The sequence below is a fragment of the Hylaeus volcanicus genome, chromosome 6, assembly GCF_026283585.1.
Source record: "Hylaeus volcanicus isolate JK05 chromosome 6, UHH_iyHylVolc1.0_haploid, whole genome shotgun sequence".
Taxonomy (NCBI): domain Eukaryota; kingdom Metazoa; phylum Arthropoda; class Insecta; order Hymenoptera; family Colletidae; genus Hylaeus; species Hylaeus volcanicus.
In genome coordinates, this window is record NC_071981.1 from 8,000,234 (window position 1) to 8,022,929 (window position 22,696).

Here is a 22,696-nt window from a genome sequence, read left to right on the forward strand (position 1 = left end):
ATATATATATATATATATATATATATATATATATATATATATATATATATATATTTCGTTTTTGTTGTCCCCTCTCCCTTTATTTTACTCTATTCAATTAAAGAAACAAATAATAATTTAGACTTCTTATGTAGAGTTTACAGAAATATCAATTTTATTTTTATACATTTAAAATAGATTCTATATAATAAATTATTTGTAAAAAGAAGTGAGATCCGATAAAAAACTTCAAAAAAGTAAAAAGTTGAGGACTCAAGGAGTTATCATTGAAAAATAGAAGATCCCCATAAAAAACTACAAGAAAATAGAAAAAGATGTGAAATCGAAATAACCTGCTAGATGATTTGCCTAGATTTCCGGGACCTGGAAGTCAAATGCTTGTCGTGGCCAGGCAAGGTCAAGGTGTCGATAAATAAGAATTATTTTAAAACGCAAAACAATGAAAGTGTACTCATAATATTGTCAGAGTTGTAAATTGACGAATTATCTGGAAGTCTATGAGAGAGAAAGTATGGGTATTGATGATCTAAGAATGCCTTGCCTGGCCACGCCAAGGATTTGACTTCTAGGCCGCGGAACTCTAGGCAAATCATCTGGCAGGTTATTTCGATTTCACATCTTTTTTTCAATGATAACTCCTTGAGTCCTCCACTTTTTCATGTACTTGGCGTATTTATTTGTTACTTATGCAAAGTATTATTTAATAACTAAAAGAAAATCACAAAGGAATGTCGTGTTTCCTCTTCCTGACTGCGACTAACCCCTTAATATGTAATACGTACGCAATACTTTATGTTTAATGTTACATTATTGAATTTTTTACGATTCATTTTGCTCCATTACTGCTACAACATCAACATCTAAGAAATTGGATTGTCTATTTATATAAACACTGCTACACAAAATAATTGAGTGCAAATTACGACAGAAACTTTTGGGACAACCTAATAAAAATTATACAAATTGGGATGAAGTAATCCTAGAAAAAGATTTAAAATATTCCTCGAAAATATTAAAAATTGTTTTCCTCTCGTTACACTAATTCGGGTACTCATTGCAAAACCAACTCACCGAAAAAAGTATTCTCTTGGCAATGCAAAAATTCTAATTAGACATTCAGTCCTTCTGATATTTCCCTCTCCAAGAGTTACTTCCAACGACCCGAAATCGTGATTAAATTTGAAACAATAAAAGACTCCATTTCCATAGCGACGACAATTAAATTTAAATATTTGGTGAAACGAAATTTCTAGCAATAATCATCTCGCTAATACGAACGACAGAAATCCCGAAGGACAGATTGACGCTGTAATTGCGATCACTTTATCGTTACACTTGATTAAATCCCGATACGAGCCAGCAGGGGGCCTCCTTCGCTTTACACTTAATCGAGCAAACGATACGTATCACAAAATCACGTAGACCGCGTGGGGTTGGTAACCGATGGATGCAAAACGGGGTCATTCACCGTGAAAAGTACGTCACCAGTGTACTGTGCATTACACGATCCTATCTAATCTGACAAGCTCAAAAATGGAACGTCGTTACAGGGATTGGTCCGTCGTCCCGTGTAACTGCTTCATTCTGTAACGAGACTGACAGATTTCTAGGCTAAGCCCTGTCCATCCCTAAGTTCCCGACGTCATTGTATATCCACGTACAAATAGGCATCGTTAAATCATTCCCAGCATTAATGCTTCGTTATATTCGATAATATTATAGTAATATTTTGTTCAATAAATCATTAATAAGACTTCTAATTCTTTAAATTTCTTCTAATTCTTCTAATCCTTTTAGTAAAACTTATCCCTGTATTAAATTATTTGCCAATAATTTCATTTTAATTCATTCCTATTATTTATTTCTTTTTATTCATTTTCATTATAGTAATATTCTGTACAATGAATTTACATCATTAATAGAACAACTTCTAATCCTTTATTATTATTTCCATTAAAATCTATTTCTATATTAAATTATTATCAATTTAATTATTTATTCCTTTTTTTTTTTGTAAGTAGATTGTGAATTTGGTAATTTTCAGACTAATTTATGGATATTCTTCTTGAACAGTATTCTATTCGTTAATTGTCAATAGCCTGCGGACTTTTATACATTTATAAGGAATTTGTATGTGCAAGACACTACAAAATGCACACAGTATGCAATAATATAAAAAATATTGAAAGTGAGGTTCATATTACAATAATTGCAGAGTAAAGTACACTTCTATTAAGTTTAATGTTTGTAAGCACGTTTGCAAAGATTTCGTTTTGTAGAAATAGTCTAATTATTAATTATTTATACTGCTTCAGTCTTAGTTTAATTTTGGTATTTCTAGACTAAACTGTGAATGGCAGTCGTTAGAAAGAGTCCGTGACGTCATCCTGAGCATTTATAGAATCTATACTTTTAAATATTATTCTCTGAGTATAATCTGTCCATTATTCAATAGAATATCCTATTATTCTCCCTCAATCTAAACATGATAATAGTTGTTATTATTAGTAACAATAGCCTGTGACGTCATCCTGATCATTTATAGAATCTATACTTTTGAATATTATTCTCTGAGTATAATCTGTTCATCATTCAATGCAATGTCTTATTATTCTTCCTCAATCTAAATATAATAATAATTATTATTATTATTCTCAATCTATCATTCTCTATCTCTAGCCACACAAAAAATAGTCAATACCACTCCTTATCTACTACTCTCATTATCTACGACCCTTCACTGTTATTTTTTAATTCTAATTTCTCCTCCTAATTATGAACTAATTAGACATAACTGAGCTCTATAGCATAAACTACATCACAGTTAAATTAATCTAAACTTTAAAAAATAATACAATATCACTTCGCCCAGACTTATACAAAATAAAATTTTTGCAATTTTAATTAATTGTATATATATATATATCTATAATAATAAATATCTCCACCAAATCATTAATTATCTCGGTTATTGAACGCAGAAGCTCGAAACGTTATTTTTAAATAGTCTACAGCGGCCGAAAAATTTCAATTTCGTTTTTCGTTTAACTTTTATTCCATCGGGGTCAAACCATTTTACCAACAAAGTGTTGCATGTTGTTACGCCCCAGAAAAATGGAAATTCTAGTAAACGCACCCTGCGACGTCTAAACGACACGTTCGAATTCCGCGACGAGCAATAAAGCGAAACTCTGAAAGAGCGCGATTTTTTTTTCTTTTTTTGCGTAGCATCGACTCGTTCATTGCGTAACTCTCACCGTAATTGCCCGGCTAATTGCGTTCTGATAAATTTGTATAACGGCACTCGCGCTCACCGTTTCATATGCCACGTTTTAATTGTAAAAAAATGATCCTAGTAGCATTCGAAATAACTTGGAACAAAGGCTTGTTTATTTGACAATATTTAATTTATCCAAAATGTAAACTTTCATTGATGTTTTGTAAACGGTCAATCAATTACAGAGGCACGAAGAATATTATGCAAAGTTGCACCCTCCCCCCTCCTGTTCGTTTACTGCCATCGCGAAAATGATTTCAACCTCGCTCGATCTATTTTCTCAGTTGACTTTAATCTCGAAAAGTGAAACTTTTTGTTAACGCGCACAAAGAAGAGTTTAATTGCAGCCACTACAATCATGTGAAAATTGTCGACAAAAAAGAAAACGTGCACCGTTTTTTCGTTGTTATATTCCGAGCGGAAGGAAGTTCGTTTAATCTCCGTTCAAACCATTCCTCCTCACTTCAATTCACCCATGAAAAATTTCAAGTTTCCACTATTCGAATTTCGTGAAAGAATTGCTTTAATTGCAGCGCCGGCGGTACGAATACATTTCGCGGATTAATTGTAATCGGATTAGGTGTACAGTTTGGAAATCCGCGAACAAATGTCGCGGGCACGGTATTTCCTTGGAAATTAAAACTACGTTGCGTAGAGAGGTCGTGAAAGACGTATGAAAGCAATGTTTGGGTCTCTGTTGAAGGCACTACAGACATTTATTTAAACGTATTATATTTTTTAGGTATTTATTGTTCTGGCGAGATCGAATCAAAAGAATTTTAAATGAAGAAATGGAACGTGATATGATCTATTTTGTTCCCCTAATGACAATATTTATTTAGAAGTTTGATATTTCATTGTGAACTTTTATGTTTTTTACGTTGATTTTTAAGGTTTAATTATTGAAAATTCTTTTGATTGTATGTTTAATAAAATGGAAGAAATAAGTTTTAATCTGAGATAATTACTATCAAAGTAATTTTAAATGAGGAAAAGAAACGTGATATGATCTATTTTTATTTATTTAAAAGTTTCATATTCAAGTTTTCTATTCTTTAAATTGATTTTTTAAATTGATGTATTAAATTTATTTATTGAAGTAGATTCTCTTAATTGTAAATTTAAATAAAATATAAGATAAAAGTTTTTGTATCGAATAATGATGGCACAATTGTTCGGTACTCGCAATAATTAAATGAAACAGATATCAAAGAATGCACCACGATTACCAAGACAAAAATCTGTATTAACCTTTAACTGGCGACGTGCGGTCTGTGACACCAACAAAACGTCATTTCACCCACTTAATTTTTCTTTAATATATTATTTAACACTAAATGAAGTATAGAGTACTATATTTAATTTTAATGTTACAAATCTGTCAGGTCACCAATTATGTTATACAAAAACCTCATTACGTAAGGGTTAATACCAAATTAAAAAATTTAATCGCACTTCTCATTCACCTCCATTTTGAATATTCAAATCCCTTTCCAAAACAATAGACTCATCGTCCAGTCACAATCTCCCAAAAGACCAAAGAAGTACCCTGAATTCGAAAGGAGAAACATCAACTACTCACAAGATCCACCAAAAATATCGATCCTTCACTCGCTTGGATTTCATATTTCCTCGAGAACGATCCAACGAGAACGCAACCCCTACGACACCCCACACACGAAAAGGTACGAAAATCCAAGAAGAAAGCGAGCGAGGCAAACTTGAGCTCTCCCTCGTCAAACTCGAGTCACACAGGAGTTCACACATAAGCCGTTCCAATTTATTCTTCCCCGTTCGTTTCAATCACGCACGTCCAAACTTCTCCGAGCAACGTTTCCCCCTGATTACAACTGGATTTACGCTCCGAGGAGGATCGACTCGAGGTGAGTCGGATTCAAAGAACAGCCTGTCAGACATCGAAGGCCTTTCTGCGCCAGCAACGAGTCTTGCAGCAGGACTCCTGTCCCGTCGAGTGGACCGCGAACGAACGTCCCGAATGTCCTAGGCATGCGACCTTTTAAACACACCCCCCTACCGCACTAACTTGCTCAGAATAAAACACTAATTTTCTTAGAATGATACACTAGTTCTCCAATTAATTATGAATCCTGCTGTCACGTTCAAACGAAAGCGAGGCAAGCTTGTTCGGAGTAAGACACTAGGTTGCTAAAAATAAAGCACTAACTTTTTTAACATAAAACACTAGTTTCTAAACTAATTTTAAGTTCTACTATCACGTTAAAACGAAAGCGAGGCAAGGTTGATTGGAGTAAGACACTAGGTTACTCAAAATAAAACACTAACTTTTTTAAAATAAGACACTAGTTTTCCAATTAATTATAAATCCTGTGGTCGCGTTAAAACGAAGCCAATCACGGATACGCACCGAGGTAGCACGTGTGGATCCCACGGAGAAGGTATGATCCCACTGCCCCGCGCTTTCTGGTATTTTAATCCCACCACGTGGTCAGCGTCGACGTAAACGTCGCGACGAACTGAGGCTTTCTCACAAGACGAAGATAACGGAGAGGACCCGTCACTGTAGCGTCACAGGTTTCAGTCAAGGCATCGGTACCTTGACGACGTACCTGAGCAAACACTTCTCGCCCTCCCGATACCACGACCGACGTAATCCTCGCGTGGCGGCTCGTCCGCGACTAAGAGAGCTCGCGGGGCCACCCCTTCCATGTTTCCCGGCACGGCCGCCCACAGCGCTGCCACCCTTCACTAGCATCCCCCAACCTAGCTCACCCTGTACCCACCCCTTCTGCAGCGAGACTTCTCTCTGTCTTCCACCGCGCGATGCTTCGTGACAAAAACAACCCTTCCTCTTGGCCGTCGCTGGCCTCTTAGGCGATGCACGATGGACACGCGAGGGGGCTGTATCGTGCTGGACGATGGTCGGCATTTATTTGTTTTTGTACGGGGCACCCGCTTGTGGAGTTAGGGAGACACTTTAGGGAGATTAAAATCGGAATGTTCATGGAAACTTGGGGTTCCGTTCGGCTTGACTTTGCATTGTGGGCATTTTTGTGGGAGAATTTGATGTACGTGTGAAGTTTGGAGCAAATGCAAGGCTCCTGGAGTGGATTCAAATGCAAAATGGTTGATTTTAATTATTAACTTGTCCTCCAGTCCATCTTGGTCTTGAGTTGTGTGCATTTTTGTGGGAAAATTTGATGTAGGTGGGAAGTTTGTAGCAAATGCAAATTATTTTTTTATGATCCAGTCCATCTTGGTATCGAGTTGTGGGCATTTTTGTGGGTAAAGTTGTTTTGTAGGAAGTGATTGATGTAAGTGACAATTTTTTACCAAGTGTGAGAATCCTAGAGTTCCACATAACGTGAAATGCCATGCTTATATAAGTAAACAACCCTATCTTTTAGAATTTGATGAAAGATGTCATTATACTGTTTCCAAAGAAATAAAACAATACGATAGAACAAAATTGATCATATAAAAGACAGTAATGTAGCATAAGGCATAAACTATTGTATCTACATTATTTATTAATAAAACAAAATAAACTTTTGGAACAAAAATCTAAGACATAATTTAATAATTTCGTAATACTAATTTCTCCTTTTACATTCGTCTGAACACGGATAGAAGGTCACGTCATCTGTCACTGAGGAGTTAATGTCGCAATGAATGCGCTGGCAAGATCATTAGCGAAATCTCTTCTTTTTAGACTTAAGTTGCTCATTTGAAAGTTTGAACATAACGATCCCATAACTAGAGTACGCAGCTTTGCGAATTAATTCTGTTGTTATCTCGACCTTTTTAGAGCGGGCGAGCTCATTCAAAGGCGAGCGAGCTCGTTCTTAGAGAGACATTCGTTACAACTACTACAGGAAGTGTCCAACTGGAAGCAGGTCAGTGCCTTCGCTATTTTAAATGAATCGGTTATTTCTAAAATGACGCGTTTACGATATTTTCCAGTCTTTAACCAAAATTCAACGAATAGTCTTGTGAAAAATTCATGTTTCCGATTGAAAATTCCTGTACTACGATTCGTTAAGAATTTTTTTCGTTTAATGTTTTAGGGGAAAATGTTTGAAGTGTATTAAGGAAAAATATACCTAAGGTTGTGGTATGTATTATAGTTCGATTGTGGATGTTTATGCAAATTCGCATTTTCACAGATATGAAAATAGAATCAAAGCATATGTGAAAATATATTTCATCTTCTAAACGATGTAATATACATTTTCTATATTTTTGAATTTATGTACATTATGTGTATTTATATAAATCCACACACATTTTTCCATATTTTTACTAGCCATAAATGCATAAACATCCGCAATTTAAGTATAGTATACAGTGACAGTTTTAAAATGCAGAATTATTCTTGGTTATCCATTTATAAATAATCTTCTACATTTTTAATTTCCAGTTTTAACGTCATCGGAATGATTTCTGAAAATACTCTTAAAATAGTATACTATGAAAACTGATACTTTAACTGGTACTTTAATGTACTAAAATATTAAGTAAGTATATCTGTTCAAATTAGCGTTATAGATGGTGTCCCAGAATTAGCTTAAGAACCGGAAATGGGGGGATAGCTCAGATGATTCTGAACCACAATTTCCTTTGCAAAAATATCGGATTGTGCTTCGTTTTTGAATTATTAACGAAAAACCACCGACCAATCAGCGCCCGAGTAGCGCGCGCTTATCCGCGAGAGGACACTCGAATCAGCGGTCAGCCATTGGGCCAGCCATTAGTCCAGCCTCTCGCGGCTGAGCGCGCGCTACTCGTGCGCTGTGATTGGCCGATGGTTTTTCGCTAATAATTCAAAAACGAACCACCATCCGACATTTTCGCAAAGGAAATAGTTGTTCAGAATCGTCTCAGCTACCCTCTACTTCCAGTTCTTACACTAATTCTGTTACACCCTGTCTATGATTGAATCCTACTATCATTATCAATGACAAATATAACAAACTGAATTGTTATAATACAGAAACCATTCCTGAAAAATGTAACCGTAGCCTCAACACTTCACCACGTCTTATAATTCCCTGCTACCAAAGCAGAAGTGTTGATACGTTTCGTTTTCACGCGAATACCGAATAACGGTATTAATGAATTTAACATGCAAACGTATAATACATTTTCTAAATTTAGAAAATCGTATTATAAGAGCCGCGAAGGGCAGAGAGACGTGCTTTATTATTCGAGAAAACTGCAATCGCACGGCGATCCTAGATTGCTCGCAGCGCTTACCGTTTTACTTGTATATTCGCTTTTTGGGAAATATAGAGAGGACGAGCGGAACGTTAATCGCGTTGTTGCATTACGGCGCCCAGTTTCGGTCGCTGGAAACGGAAACGTGAACGACGTTTCCTCTTATTCATTTTTGAGAAAGGAACGGTGAACTTGACGTTAATTAGATTCTCGCATTATTCGCCCTTTTCGTTGCGAAGAATGGAGCGGGGAGGTTATAAAAGGCAGTGATTTCGCTCCGGATTTACAATTTTTGTTACGAGCACGCCACGTGTTACGAAAACTCTGTGGCATTTCCAATTCCTTTCGATGAAGAATCGACTTTTTGAACCCTACTTTTATTGGACGCCCTGGTAAAATTGAAAAAGAGGTTTCCTTGATAAGAAAATTCATATTCTGGGAATATTGAACGAAGCGTGGCTCTTTTTTAATCGTATAAACCAACAATATTAAGAAATCAATTTTGGACGTATTTGTGTAAAGTCACATACAAATTATTCAATTAAATTTTGAGAAAGTATAACTTTTTTTGACGAGAATTGTTTCGACCTGGAGTTCAATATTTGCTATTAAATTCCAGTTTACTATAAGGTGGCTTTTAAAAAGGGTCTAGCAGCATAAGGATAAACAATCAATATAATATATATTATGTGCTGTAATATATATTATATAATAAATATTATGTGCCGTGTCATCCCACAAAGTTTCAGACTGTTACAGCCCTTTAAGGGTAATATGAGGGTAGACACCCTTAACTTTACTATTTTTTTTCTCGGTTACTATTTCAAATATTTAAATTCCGCAAAAACTAAAATATTCGTACTTATAAACTGGATCTCATATATTTTTTTCAGAATATCTTTATAATTATTGAGGGTAGAAAATAAATAATATACTTTGTGGAGGTGTAATTTATTATCCACCCTTAATAATTAAAAAAATACCCCGAAAAAAATATATGAGATGCCGTTTATAAGTACGAATATTCTCATTTTTGCAGAATTTAAATATCTGAAATAGTAACCGAGAAAAAAAATAATAAAGTTAAGGGAGTTTAACCTCGTATTATCCTTAAACTGGTGGGTAACGGTTTGAAACGTTGTGCGATGATGTTTTAGGTCAAAAGCATTGCACAGCACAAAATCGCAATGAAACTTGGGGTGTGGATCGATTACCTATCCTTATCCTGCACCCTTTTGGAAAATTTAAACGTAACGAATAATAATTAAAAAGAAAATGTATAATATACTAATGCAATGCCAATGTTGCATTGAATTCCGCTATAGTTCTATCTCAGATCTGTGATAACAAATATAATTTGTATTGAAACTCTTATAACATCCCAACAATATTTCGCTGTCGATACTACTGATTATTGAATTTTTCCGTAGCAACATCATTCTGAGGATGCTTTCTGCATACTTTATCGCAAAATTGCGAACGTTTCGAGTGCGCTTGGAAATACCGAACCTAAACCCTCAACTGATTCCCCCCGAAAAAAAGCGTATTTTAAATCCGTAAATGGCTCGGCGAAATCAGTGAAGTTTGCGCTGTCGCGGTAACATTGATGTCAGAAGTGGGATAAAAATCAATTGGGTCGCTCCGGCCCACTGGAAGGTTAGACGTTAAACTTTCTTTTCTCTGACAAGCGATAGTATCGCTTGGACACGTTTTGTTTCGAGCAATTTTCGAGCCGCTTACTGTTATTTCGATCGAGCCGTAAAAGTATACGTTCACGATTATTTCAGGGCAGCTCTGTTTCCGGCTGGAAATATCTATTTTCTTCGGTAGGCTGCTGGCCAACTAAATGCTTCTTCGAGAGAGGCAGGCAGAATTATTTCGGAAAATAGTGTATATGTTAATTAATTACTTTAGGCGAGATGTGAGGGTAATAATTATTATACTGATTCAATTATTCCTTCGTGGACGTAATCTCGTGATTTTAGGTGGGGCTAAGTGGCACTAGGTGGCTCTAGTTGACTTTAGGTGGCGTTAAAAGGCTCTGGTTAACGTTAGGTGCCGCTAGATAGCGCTAAACGAACTCTAGATCGCGCTACACTGCTCGAGGTAGCGTTAAGTAGTACCAGATGGCGCTGTATGAGGCTAGAGGGCGCCATTTGACTCTAGATGGCGCTAGATGACGCTAAACAAACCCTATAAACCATTGTATTTTGATCCAAGAGGTAGATACAGACCCGTAAGGTTTAAACACCCAATATTAATATTTTTCGTCAATAAATTGAACTGAACTGAAGACGCTGCACTGCCCCACGTGGCTCATAGTAATGCTAGATGGTGCTACACGTGGCTAAATGGCGCTACACGAGGCTAGATGGCGCTAGATGTCGTTTCAAAATCAACTCTGTTGAATATTCCTTGTTCAAAGACGAATTTAAGACGTGAAAACTGAAAATTAGACTGCGGATCTTTATGCAAAATAAAATCGTTGCGATCGTGCCTATAAAAATTGAACCTAAATAAGAATTTATTTTATTCTCCAAATATTATAACATGAGTTTTATTTTCAATCTTTTTTATATTCTTGCATATTGTTTACAATTTGTAGTTTCTTGCACATTCAAATTTCTTATAAATGCATAAATATCCGCAGTCTACTGATAATAAATTCTAGAATAAAATTAAATTCGAAACGAATAAGAAGTAAATATTATAATAATAAATCATTCTTTGGTTTTAGGTACGTTATAAATTATCTGAAGTCACTGCACCCCTTTTCGCGTAAAAAAATAATTTTATTGCTACATTTTGCACCGCTTGACTTTCGTTTTGGACGAAGCCGAACACGGTAGCCCACTTCTACATGTACTTTTCACTCTCCGTCCCGATATTTGATAGTAATATCGTACGTTAGAACGATATTCCTCGGGCCTGGTCAAATTTGAATATAGAATGGCAATGTTGAATTTATTATGCGTCGTATCGCCGCTCGCCAGGTAAAACGCATCGGACGAGAACAATCTACCAAAGACGAAGCGCCCCTTCGCAGAATATTTTTTTTCTATATTGAATCGGGGAGCAGAATGCATAATGCATTAGCTGAAAGTATTTTATGGCCTAAGTTGTTGCCGACACATCTGGCCACCTCGTCGAACTCAGATCAAATGGAAAAATTTATACTCGTAGACTAATCTTCAATTTATGGCTTATTTAATGGCTGGCGTAAATGTTTCAACTATATAATATTAATCCTATCGACCTGGCCGTTTCCTATTTGAATTCTATTCCTTTTTCTTTTGGACATTAATTGTATTAATGATTGCAATTACTCAAGAGATAAATGTATAGCCTTTTGAGTCCCGAATTATTGTAAAAGATAATCGTAAGTTTTCTTCGTAAAGTAACAAATTTAATATCACTTTTTATTATCAAAACAATAACCTAGACTATATATCTGTATTAAATCTTGGCGCTCAAGGCAAGACGCTTTATATTTGCCTAACAGTGAATGGGTTAAACTGGGGTTGTTTACAAATTAAAAGTGATAGATAAATAAGAACGGACAATTTGTTCAGCGTAAATGATGCTCATTTTTTAAATATGTGTTCCTGTAAGTCTCGATTGTAATTTGGTAACTAGAAATACAGCGTGTCCCAAAAATGTTGGAGGTCCTTGAAAGAGGTGATTCGGAGTGTGATTTGAAACATTGACACCCTGTATATGTTACAAAGCTTCAATTTAACATCATCATGCTTGATGGAAGGATATATTAGTATTTTTGACAATTAAATAAATATTTCATTCGTAATGCATTTTATTATTGTTCCAAAAATGTTGGAGGTCCTTGAAAGAGGTGCTTCGGAGGTTCATTTGAAACAACTTTTTCCTTAGCGAAAATGTTGTCCGAGGCATCGTTAAGGAGATATTAACAGAAAACCCCGACCAATCGGAGCGCGGCTGTCTAGCGCGTAGCCTATACTACTGCGGCTGTGTAGCGCGAAGCCTACGCACCGCGGGTGCTATAATTGGTCGGGGTTTTCTGTTAATATCTCCTTAACGAAGCCTCGAATGTCATTTTTGCTAAGGAAAAAGTTGTTTCAAATTACCTCCCGAAACACCCATTTCAATGAATTCCAATATTTTTAGGACACTCTGTATTTACTGAGCCATACACAGCACAGCACAATTATAGCATCATATTTTAAACGTTTACGACTTTCGAGTTGGTATGAAATAATAAGAGGTGGTCAAATTACTTGATGTTCTAAAAAATACTTCAGAGTCTAAAATTAATATTCGTTTTTCCAATTTTTATGCATGTTTTATCATACTCTAATATACTAATTTTACTCTGTTTTAAATGTTCAGAGCTAGAGTCTCACTTCTATTTGACTACTATTAATATAAAACTCATTACTTATCATATCGTTTCAGTTCATATAATCGATAATTTTTCATTCCTACTCAAAAGTCCAAAATATTTAAAAATATACTCATGCTCCACAGTGTACATGTCCTACCCTGAAATAGTCAACTGCACCCTGAGCTACATATACATCTGTTGATGTTTAACGAAGAATGTCTGTCTACCTAAAAAGTGCAACGCTTTCCTCGTAAACATAAAATGATAACAGTGCTCCAAGTGGGCGGTGAAAAATATGGTTTCGAATTAATTCTTCATTCATTCGACGTTTCATTCTTCCGTAGCATTTCGCGTTTTTATTTACCACGACAGTAGCCCCTTCCCGAAGTTTCATTCCCCTGTAAACTATGTAACAATTTCTTCGAATCGCTCCCTTAGTGCACTGTAACTTTTTAATAAAGTCTGTGCAGCGAATATACGCTCGTAAAGTTTTTCCTTGGATTGCATTCGCTCCCCTGCAAACACATTTCCTCGCAGCTGGCCCCTTTTACACCATTTTTCCTTTGCAATTACATCATATTGTACTCTACATTAGTACACCACTATCGTGACACAGGAATGGAAATTAGACGACATGGAACTACGTGTCAACTCGATTAACTCGTTTACAAAGGAAGTTGGAAAATTCAGAAATTCAGAAACTATTTTTTGTTGGCGCCGTAATACTGTCAGGAAAAATGTATCCGTGGAAAGTAGCAGAGTTTCCTTTTGATTCGTAGAGTAATTAGAAATTATGAAATTTTCTAACAGAAGAATAATTTTAAAAAATTTCGCCAACCCTTAACCTGTCATTATCCTGTTAAACATATATTCCGACAAAATTACTATACTTTTAAACACAATATACAATTCAATATTAATATATAATTCAATAATTGTATATAATTCAATATATAATTCAATAATTGTATATAATTCAATATATAATTCAATAATTGTATATAATTCAATATATAATTCAATAATTGTATATAATTCAATATATAATATAATAATTCATTTGTAATACGCAACGACGTGGAATGATTCTACTGTGTCAGTCACAGGGAAGGATAGAAAATTATTTAAGGGTGTGTTCAATATTTGCGAATGCACGATTATGGGAGTACGGGAACGTGAGCTGACGTGGTTGTGCTGCGGCGGCGGTTGTGTAAACTAATAACAAATCAGGATATGTAAAACGCAGCTGACGTGAAAATCCAAAGACGCCTGATTCAATTTATTGCTATTTAATACCTTCGCATTTAGCGGTCAAAACAATCAAAACCGCAGATCGCATTGAATTTATAAAAGTCACTAACTTCTTTCCCTAGAATATTTAAAAAATTGAAAAGAATTGCTCTCCTGTTTGAATTAAGATATTCAGTTCTTTCGCGTATAGACTTCTCTCTGTTTTCACATTTTATATGATTTTAAATCTTTAGATGCTCACGAGACGTAAGCGTTTATAATTATTCCAGTGACGTCCTCGAAAGTTTTTTAAGGAACACGTGAACTTTTATTTTCCCTTGCGTATGCACTTAACGTCCCCCTGCGAACATGCTTTCACACTTTTCTTGAAAAGTCTCATTTTCTTGGCAAACTTCTTCTTTCGTTGTTCATTGCTGCTCACATTTCGTTTCCATCCACTCGAAATGAATTACCGTGAGAATATGTCACGAGAAGCGGAAGATGCAAAGCATCTTCCAACTCATATAACCAACGTGTTTCATTTAAACAATAATGCAATATTTTCTCAGCGACTATTTAACATTCCCATTTGTCTTCAAACGAATCTTTTTAACAGAGTAGAGTTTGCAAGAAAATTAATCATGAGAAATGATTTCTTGTTAAATTTCCTACCGACTGCATTATTTATTTATTTAAGCGATGCTTTAAGGGTGAACTCTTCAAAAGGAACGAATTTCCATTAAAAATTTAATGATATTTCGATACTCTAAATTTTTCCTTTGATAAATTAATATTAGTAATCACGATACCGTTCTAGTGCACCAGAGATATTGGGACACCCTGTATATGGGGTATTCCACGCCAAATCGGACTGTTTAAAAGTTATTGTTTTTGATTTTCTTAATTTTTTGGTATTTTTTAGTACCCCTAAAAAGAAATTTTCTGCTAAATTTTGAGATTCTTTGGATTATTGGTTAAAAAAATATCGAATTTAAAAGAACCGCTTTCTTTGTTTTATGCTCATAACTTCCTTAATAATGATCGAAATTCAATTGCCTTAATTTCAAAATTTTCGTTTTTAAATGTACTTTACAGACAAAAATACAAAAAAAATATTTAAAGTGTTTTTAAACGAGATTTTTTAATTTTAAGTATCCAATCATGTTTCTAAAACTGTATCGTTCGATTTTCTTGAAGATTTTATATTTTAAGCTTCTATCCATCCTGCAATGTTTAATCCCGATCCGGTAGTGCGCCTTCCATAATTACTATTCTTTTTTTATTTTTAAAAATTAATGAAATTTTCTTTTCGCTATAAATTATTATCAGTACCGATTTTTGACACTGTATGCTTTTTTTACTTCTTATTAATTGATTTCGATATTTTTTTGTTCTGCGTAGGTATTTAAAAGCAGTACCGCGAAGAATACAGTTTCGAAAACACGATTGGATACTTAATATTCAAAAATCTCGATTCAAACACTTTAAATATTTTTTTTGTATTGTTTTCTATAAAGACCATCTGAAAATGAAAATTTTGAAAAAAATACAATTAAATTTCGACCATTGTCAAGAAAGTTATGAGCATAAAACCGAAAAAAGAGCGGTTTTCTTTTCAATTCGGTATCTTCTGAACCAGTGATCAATAAAATATCAAAATTTACCAGGAAGTCTCTTTTGAGGGGTACTAAAAGATACCAAAAATTGAGAAAATCAAAACCAAAATTTTTAAACAGTCCAATTTCACGTGGAATGCTCCATATCCAAAATAAATAAAAATATTAATATACATATAAAAAAAATAATAGAGGCACAGCTGATTCTTCTTACTAGAAGAACAAATCTCAAGCAATTATTATTGCTCGAGTTTGTATATCAATTTAATTGGTCTTGAACAAATTCCCATGTAGTAAACAAATCCAGTAACGATTGCTGTCATTGATCGGTTACTTGGTAGAGTGGAGTAAGCTTTTCCACTTCGTATGCACACGAGTCACTCCCTTATGACATATAACCCTTGAAAAGGAGCATTACCTATAAAATTGATGTTATATCGACCCAGAGCGCCTAACAAAGCATACCTCCGCCGAGAAAATCTCGTTACAGAGCGGAATACATAGGCGGGCTTCGTTCTTGCAATTTTTCCATCGTTGACAAGACGATCACCGCTGGAGAAATCAAAGAGACTTCTCGCGCAGCTGCAAAGAGCAGTATTCTACTCTTTCGGTGTACAATGGATTAATTAATGACTCCCTCGATGCATTGGCTCGATTGCACAGTGGCTCAACGTGACTGATCCGTCTTTCCAAATTTTTGAACACTGCAAGTAGGACGATTTATTAATTAAAAAATTTTTAACATCCCTTGCGTTCTGTTCTGGCATATCAAATCTTAAGCGAGTCTTCTACACTTTCCTAAATCTCTTTACATTTCTTTCTTAGAATGTATGAAGTACTGCTTTGAATAATTTTAGTGGAAAAATTTTTTTTTCATACTATTCAAGACTCTGTTATTCTTCCTCCTTTTGTTTACTTCTAATTTATTCTTCTATTTATCTTCTCTCTTCTTTTCTCATTCTTTCGATCCTTTTCTCTTGGCCACCTTTCTAACCGCCATTCTTATCGCTCCTTTTCTACTTTTCGTTTTGCCCATAACTTTTATTTTTTGTCACGGTCGTATGGTATCTTCCTCGACAACTTTTATTTTTTCTGTTTTCCAACTATTGTTTCTTATTTTTTCCATTCGAAATAAGAGCTATGTGAACTTGGCACCCAACTTTTCAAAAGTTAATTTTTTTTTATAGAAAACGATAGCATTTCGTTTGTACCTGATTGTACCTCAAATAGTTTCGTTTGTACATCGACCAATTAATAATTAAAAAAAATTCAAAAAATGGTCAGCACCCGTCATCGAGATTTTTGAAATCGATTTTTCCCGATTCTTTAGAATCGTTTGTACCCGCCGGAATCGCTTTTCTTTTCGTCTGTACCTCAATAGTTTAAATTTTATAGCAATTGTTGTTCCGCGTAAGAGTGAAGTTCGTTAATTTTCAACTATTGAGGTACAAACGAAACAAAGACGTTTCCGGCGGGTACAAACGATTCTAGAGAATCGTGAAAAAACAGATTTTAAAAATCTTGAAAATTAACGAACTTCACTCTTACGCGGATCAACAATTGCTTGTAAAATTTAAACTATTGAGATACAAACGAAACGAAAAATGGTACAAACGGGTACAAACGATTCTAAAGAATCGGGAAAAACCGATTTCAAAAATCTCGATGTCGGATGCTGACCATTTTTTGAATTTTTTTTATTTATTAATTGGTCGCAGTATAAACGAAACTATTTGAGGTACAATCAGGTACAAACGAAATGCTATATAGCATTTCATACAATGCACATAGCTCGATATGAGTAGGATATTTATTTTTTAAAAGAGAACCAGTGTTTTTTTAAAGCTAGATTCAACTGATTTTTATGAATGAAGAAAAACCTTCAAGTAAAATAAGCAGAGAGAAGTACGACGGAAGTAAAATATCTCGTACTTTATGCAATCGAGGCTCTCCTTTAGTTTATCAGACTTGAACTCTCTTAATAAATGATTCGTAAGTAAAATATTTTTCGTGTAATCAAGGCTTTGCTTCAATTTAGAACTTTAATATCCAATATCTTCGTATCCAATTCTCAACTAAAATATCTACCAAGATGCTTTGTTGAAAAATACACAAACTCCTTTAATCTAAAAAACACTATACTGAGACGATTAATCGAATAAAACGATATTAAATATTCAAGAATATTCTCCGATAAAGAATGTTGTCTTAATTTTATTTTATTCTTTCGTAAAAAATTCTGGATTCGTCACCTCGAAGAACGCGACAAAAGTGATAAAGAAACTTTATACTCTTGCGTTACGTTATAATTTTGTATACACCAGCTATATTTCTCCTCGAGGCGAAGTTTCGTTTCCTCAGTCAACTTGAACAAGTTTCCTTCCCCACGAGTGAATGTCCTACCTTTCACGAATATTGAGAGGAACTGAACGAACACTATAATCTGCTTACGTCCGAGCTAGGAGATGCAAGAAGGAATCGTGGCTGAAAGTAAAAGAACCCGGCCGTATCGCGAACCATCTTCAAGAATATCTGTCAGCTTCAATTTGCTAGGGTAAACGCGAATGTAAGAACTTAGTTTCTTCGCCGAAGCCAGTATTGACAATAGCACGTAAATAATTGCAGAGATACAGGTCTGAAAATGCAATGCCAATAATTTTATAAAAATTTTACTTGTTAATACCTTGGTAATCACTAAATGAAATTTAATTATCAAAGAGAAACGAGAAACCATTGAGGATAAAATTCTTTAAAAGGAAGAATCAGTTCCCAAAGCTAAACATTTAGTATAAAAAGTACATAAAGAACAGCTTCTTAAGTTAGTATAAAACCTTTCGACGATTAAAAGTAAGGATATTATGAATTGAAATGTTTTTTTCCATTTTTCAAATTGAAGCTTCCTTATCAAGATTCGAGTGATCAAAGTTTGCGCGCGGGAAATCGAAACAGTCACGTGTCTCTCGAGCGCGAGGATGCGTGTGCGCATGCGTCGCCACGTGATCAGCTGTGTGAGAAAAAATGGTGCGGGCTGTGTGTCACTCGACGAACTTTAATTACTCGTATCTAGATAACGAAGCTTCGGATTGTAAAATGGTAAAGGACTTTTTCGTTTATTTTTACACGAGGAATTGATCCTGAAGAAAATTACCCTGTATACCATCATTGAAGCTTTTAGAAATATTTCGTTGACCCTGAACTGTTTTGTTAGCAAATACACATTACTATGATAAACAATATACTTTTCAAATAGAAAATTCTACAATCTTATAAACAATATTTCTCTTCCTTAAACAAACATTTCAACCCCAAGAGACGAACTTTGATCCAGCAAAAAATAAATTCCATTCGCTTCCCTAAGTGCACTTGCCCAGTCGCACACAGCAATTCGACAAGAACAATCAGAATTCATAATAGCCCAACATCAAGCTTGATATTAGCCCTGGAGCAATTAGTCTCCACAGTTTAGTAGCGATACAAAGTCCCCGAAGCAATTGAATTTCATCGACTTTAAGACTAATTGAGCTAGCTGGTTCTATTAGTTTCTAGCCACAGAGTTTTTGCCTGCACCCCGGTGTTAATTGTTAAACACACGTTACTCGAATCAGGAAGTTATTTCCACTGGCCTGGATGGTTCTTCGTGTCGAGTATACGGCACTGTTTTGAGCAATATCCAGAGGCAACGGCGTTTTACGTCCACGTCGAGCCCTAACACAACTCGCAACAGTGTATCTCAAGTGCCTGTGCTTACTACCTGTTACTTCCATCCCCAACTTCCCTCGTTGCTGTGCGTGCACTATTCAAGACTATTCCAAGAAATGGAAAATAAAAATAAACGAGAAAAGTCAAGTAATGTCACATTCACATCAAGAAAGGAGGAGAGGTCTTCTATAAATAATATAAATTTACCACGAACGGGTGTAGTTGTTAACAACTAACAAAGCTGGAATGGAAGCAGCACGTACAAAGAAAAAGTTGAACAAATGAGATAATAATATAATTTAATTTATAATTTTAATAATATAATTTTGTGTCCTCTTTTGAGACGTGTCGAATTATTTTCCGCTAAAGATATGAGTATTTTTTATTCTTTTTAATTTGACAGCCAAATGGCTTTGAATCATCGAAATTCAGATCTGAATGAATACTTCAGACACTTTTGTGAAATGTTTGAAATAGTCTCATGCGGAGAGTGTTTGCACAAATTGTGAACCATTCATAAAAATAAAATAGTTTTCATCCTCGACCATACTCTTACTACTGAATAATTTACGACCATGTCATATTTCATGGTTGGACCACGAAAATAATGTAATTCGTCACTGGAAGTTAAATCGAAAATAAGGTATCAGATATTTTCATACGGATGTTCCTTTTCGAAGTAATCAATTTCGCTGATTCGTCGGATACACGCGGGATTAAGTACGACTTGGCTAACGCGTCTGACCATTACTCACTGTATCTACTTGGCCTTGTGTCTGTAAACACTGATGACGGTCCGATGGTATCTTTTTTCCGTCGATCTGACCATCTCCTGACTAGTTAGCACCGGTTAGAACAAATGATGCCCTATTAACGCCGGTGTTTACAAGCGCCAAAGTAGAAGTAACGAGCAATGGTCAGACGTCCCCTCTACTAAGTTCTACTCGATCATACGTGATGAAGGTCGAACAAACGACACCACGACATCATTTATCATTAATTAACAGTAGTGTAACGCAGCCACTTGATAATTTTGATTAAGGGAGTATTTTCATTCTTAACTTAGAAAAAATCGATTTTTTTGTTTAATTTAATGTCTATTTTTGTTTGAGAAAATTATTTTATCTATGTTAAATATAAATAAATATGTGTGTGGGAAACAAAATTATTAAATTTTTGATTCTTTGGAGAAAATTTTACAAAAAGGCCTAAAAAATGAATACACCCTCTTGATTTTAAAATGGAAGAGAGGATCTACAAATTAATTTTCTTTGGACTGTTACGTCGATAGTATCGAATGTATCGATCTTCTTTATTCGATTTAAGAAGTTTTGTACCACCTGTTAGAAAAATCCTGTACGAAACGGATCGTAGTAAATCGATTGGAAACGTTACAGGAAATTCATTGTGTAGGTGGTGAGTGTGGTAGGTGTCACTGCACTTCGATAGAGATAGTTCTACTTCTGACCATCAAACCGATTGCGATTTGCGATTGGTATGCCGAACGCCCAGTGTCCGTTGTGCACATTTGTTCAATAATCAAACAGTTGTAAACCAGGGCTAGATATATCGTAATCGAATGTCATTCTTGCGGCCACCGAATGATTAATTTCTAATCAGTGTTATGTGAGCAGGATCAGCTCGAGCACGTATGTTTCAGTTTGTGTTTCGATCCTGGGTGTGGGTCCTTTCGAAAACGAGTTAGTCGATAAAATAATAAAATATAATACGCTCAGAATTTTCTCTTTTAACAATATTCGTATATTCTGTCCCAAATTATTATTGTTCTCCACTATATGTATGAATTTATTATTTATTTTTCCGTTTTTTATTATTTTTCATTACTCGTGGAAAGAGTACCTTTAATGTTTAATGTTTTGAATAAAAACAGATGTGTGATTATACAATATTTTATTACTACATTGTTCCATAAGTAATGAGCTTGTTTTGTTTGTTCTTTACTGCGTTATTAATAATGCCTCAATCTTTTGGTGAAAGTATATTTTACAGAATTAAATTTCTCGTAAAATACATGTATCCAGGGTTTTCAATAAATATGTCTGCGTGTATACGTGGATTGAAGTTCAAATTTAATGTGTAACGTAAATGGTACACGTGGTGTAGAACGTGTTAAAAATATTAGCAGTGGACTGTTGAGATCTCTCCGATGAAAATAAATACAAACGCGACTCCATTCGAATTTAGAGTAAAGTCTCCATAAATGCTCAAATATCTTTACCATAAATGCATCCACCTTGAGGGGCCAAGGAGTTCGATCGCCGAGCAGTGTTAACATGACAGGAACAGGAACAGGAAGGATTGCAATAATGTCTTCATAACTGCACTAGCTCGGGACTGACTGGTGCATTCATGGTAGAGTTCGTACATTTTCTGATCTTTGCCGACGAGCTTCGAACGTAGAGAAGGACATAGGAATTTTTTTGTTGTAAAACTTTTACCATCATGTTTCTGACATTTTTCTGATTAAAATGAGACTAAACACGACGTAATTCGCAACATATTTACTTGTAACAACTTATCGTAGAACACTAACTAAAAAAAATGCATGGTAAATATCGTCCGAATTATATCGTGTTTGGTCTTATTTTAATTAGAAAAATGTCAGGAATATGATGGTAAAAGTTTTACAACAAAAAAGTTAAAAAGTCTTACCGACATACTCTGGTGTTTTCGTTCCGTCCTCTTCCTTTATTAACGATTATTCTCTATATTCGAAGCTTGGCGGCAAATATCAGAAAATGCAAGAAGTCTACCGTAAATGCACTGGTTTAATCCCGAGTTTGTGCGTTTATGGAGACTTTACTGTATTCCACTTTCTTTTATTGCCGTATAAAGGGCCTAAAGCTGTTCAAATGAAGAAAACTGAATATACCCCTTTCCAGAATCGTGTCATAGCAACTATATCAAAAACAGGCCTCTGAAAATAATTATTCTACACACATAATTTGACATTTTGACGTACTATAAAGGCCCGGAAGCTGTCTAAGTGAGAAAGTAGTACCAACGTCACGAGGGACAATTTTTTAGGTTGGACGAACGATCGATTCCCCGAAGTTTCATCGAAATTGACGTCTGACAGTTGGCAATGTTCCTTTGTGGGTCCTACGCCCACAACTATCAGAGTATATATGAGGTTTGCTCGCGAAGGGGAGGCCAATTTCCTTTCAACGGATTCGGTAACGAGAAAATGCCATTTGAGGGCTAATTGCGCCGAATTCGTGCTGGGATTATCCGAAGTGCCCTCTTCGACTGTCATTAACCGAGATGAGTGTAATTAATTGCGTCAAAGACACTTGG

The 22,696-nt window shown here is 35.1% G+C and overlaps 1 protein-coding gene across 3 annotated transcripts in view; it reads right to left on the reverse strand.

Annotated features, from left to right (window-relative positions):
* Window positions 1–22,696, reverse strand: part of LOC128878190 (uncharacterized) — a 428,083-nt gene that overhangs the window by 299,167 nt on the left and 106,220 nt on the right. For 2 of the 3 annotated variants that reach the window (XR_008457354.1, XM_054126196.1), the window contains exon 1: window positions 5,664–5,931. The exons of the other annotated variant lie outside the window; for it this stretch is intronic. The gene's annotated coding sequence lies outside the window, so the exon portion shown is untranslated. Of the gene's footprint in view, window positions 1–5,663; window positions 5,932–22,696 lie in introns of those variants that run through there. 3 annotated transcript variants of the gene reach the window in all.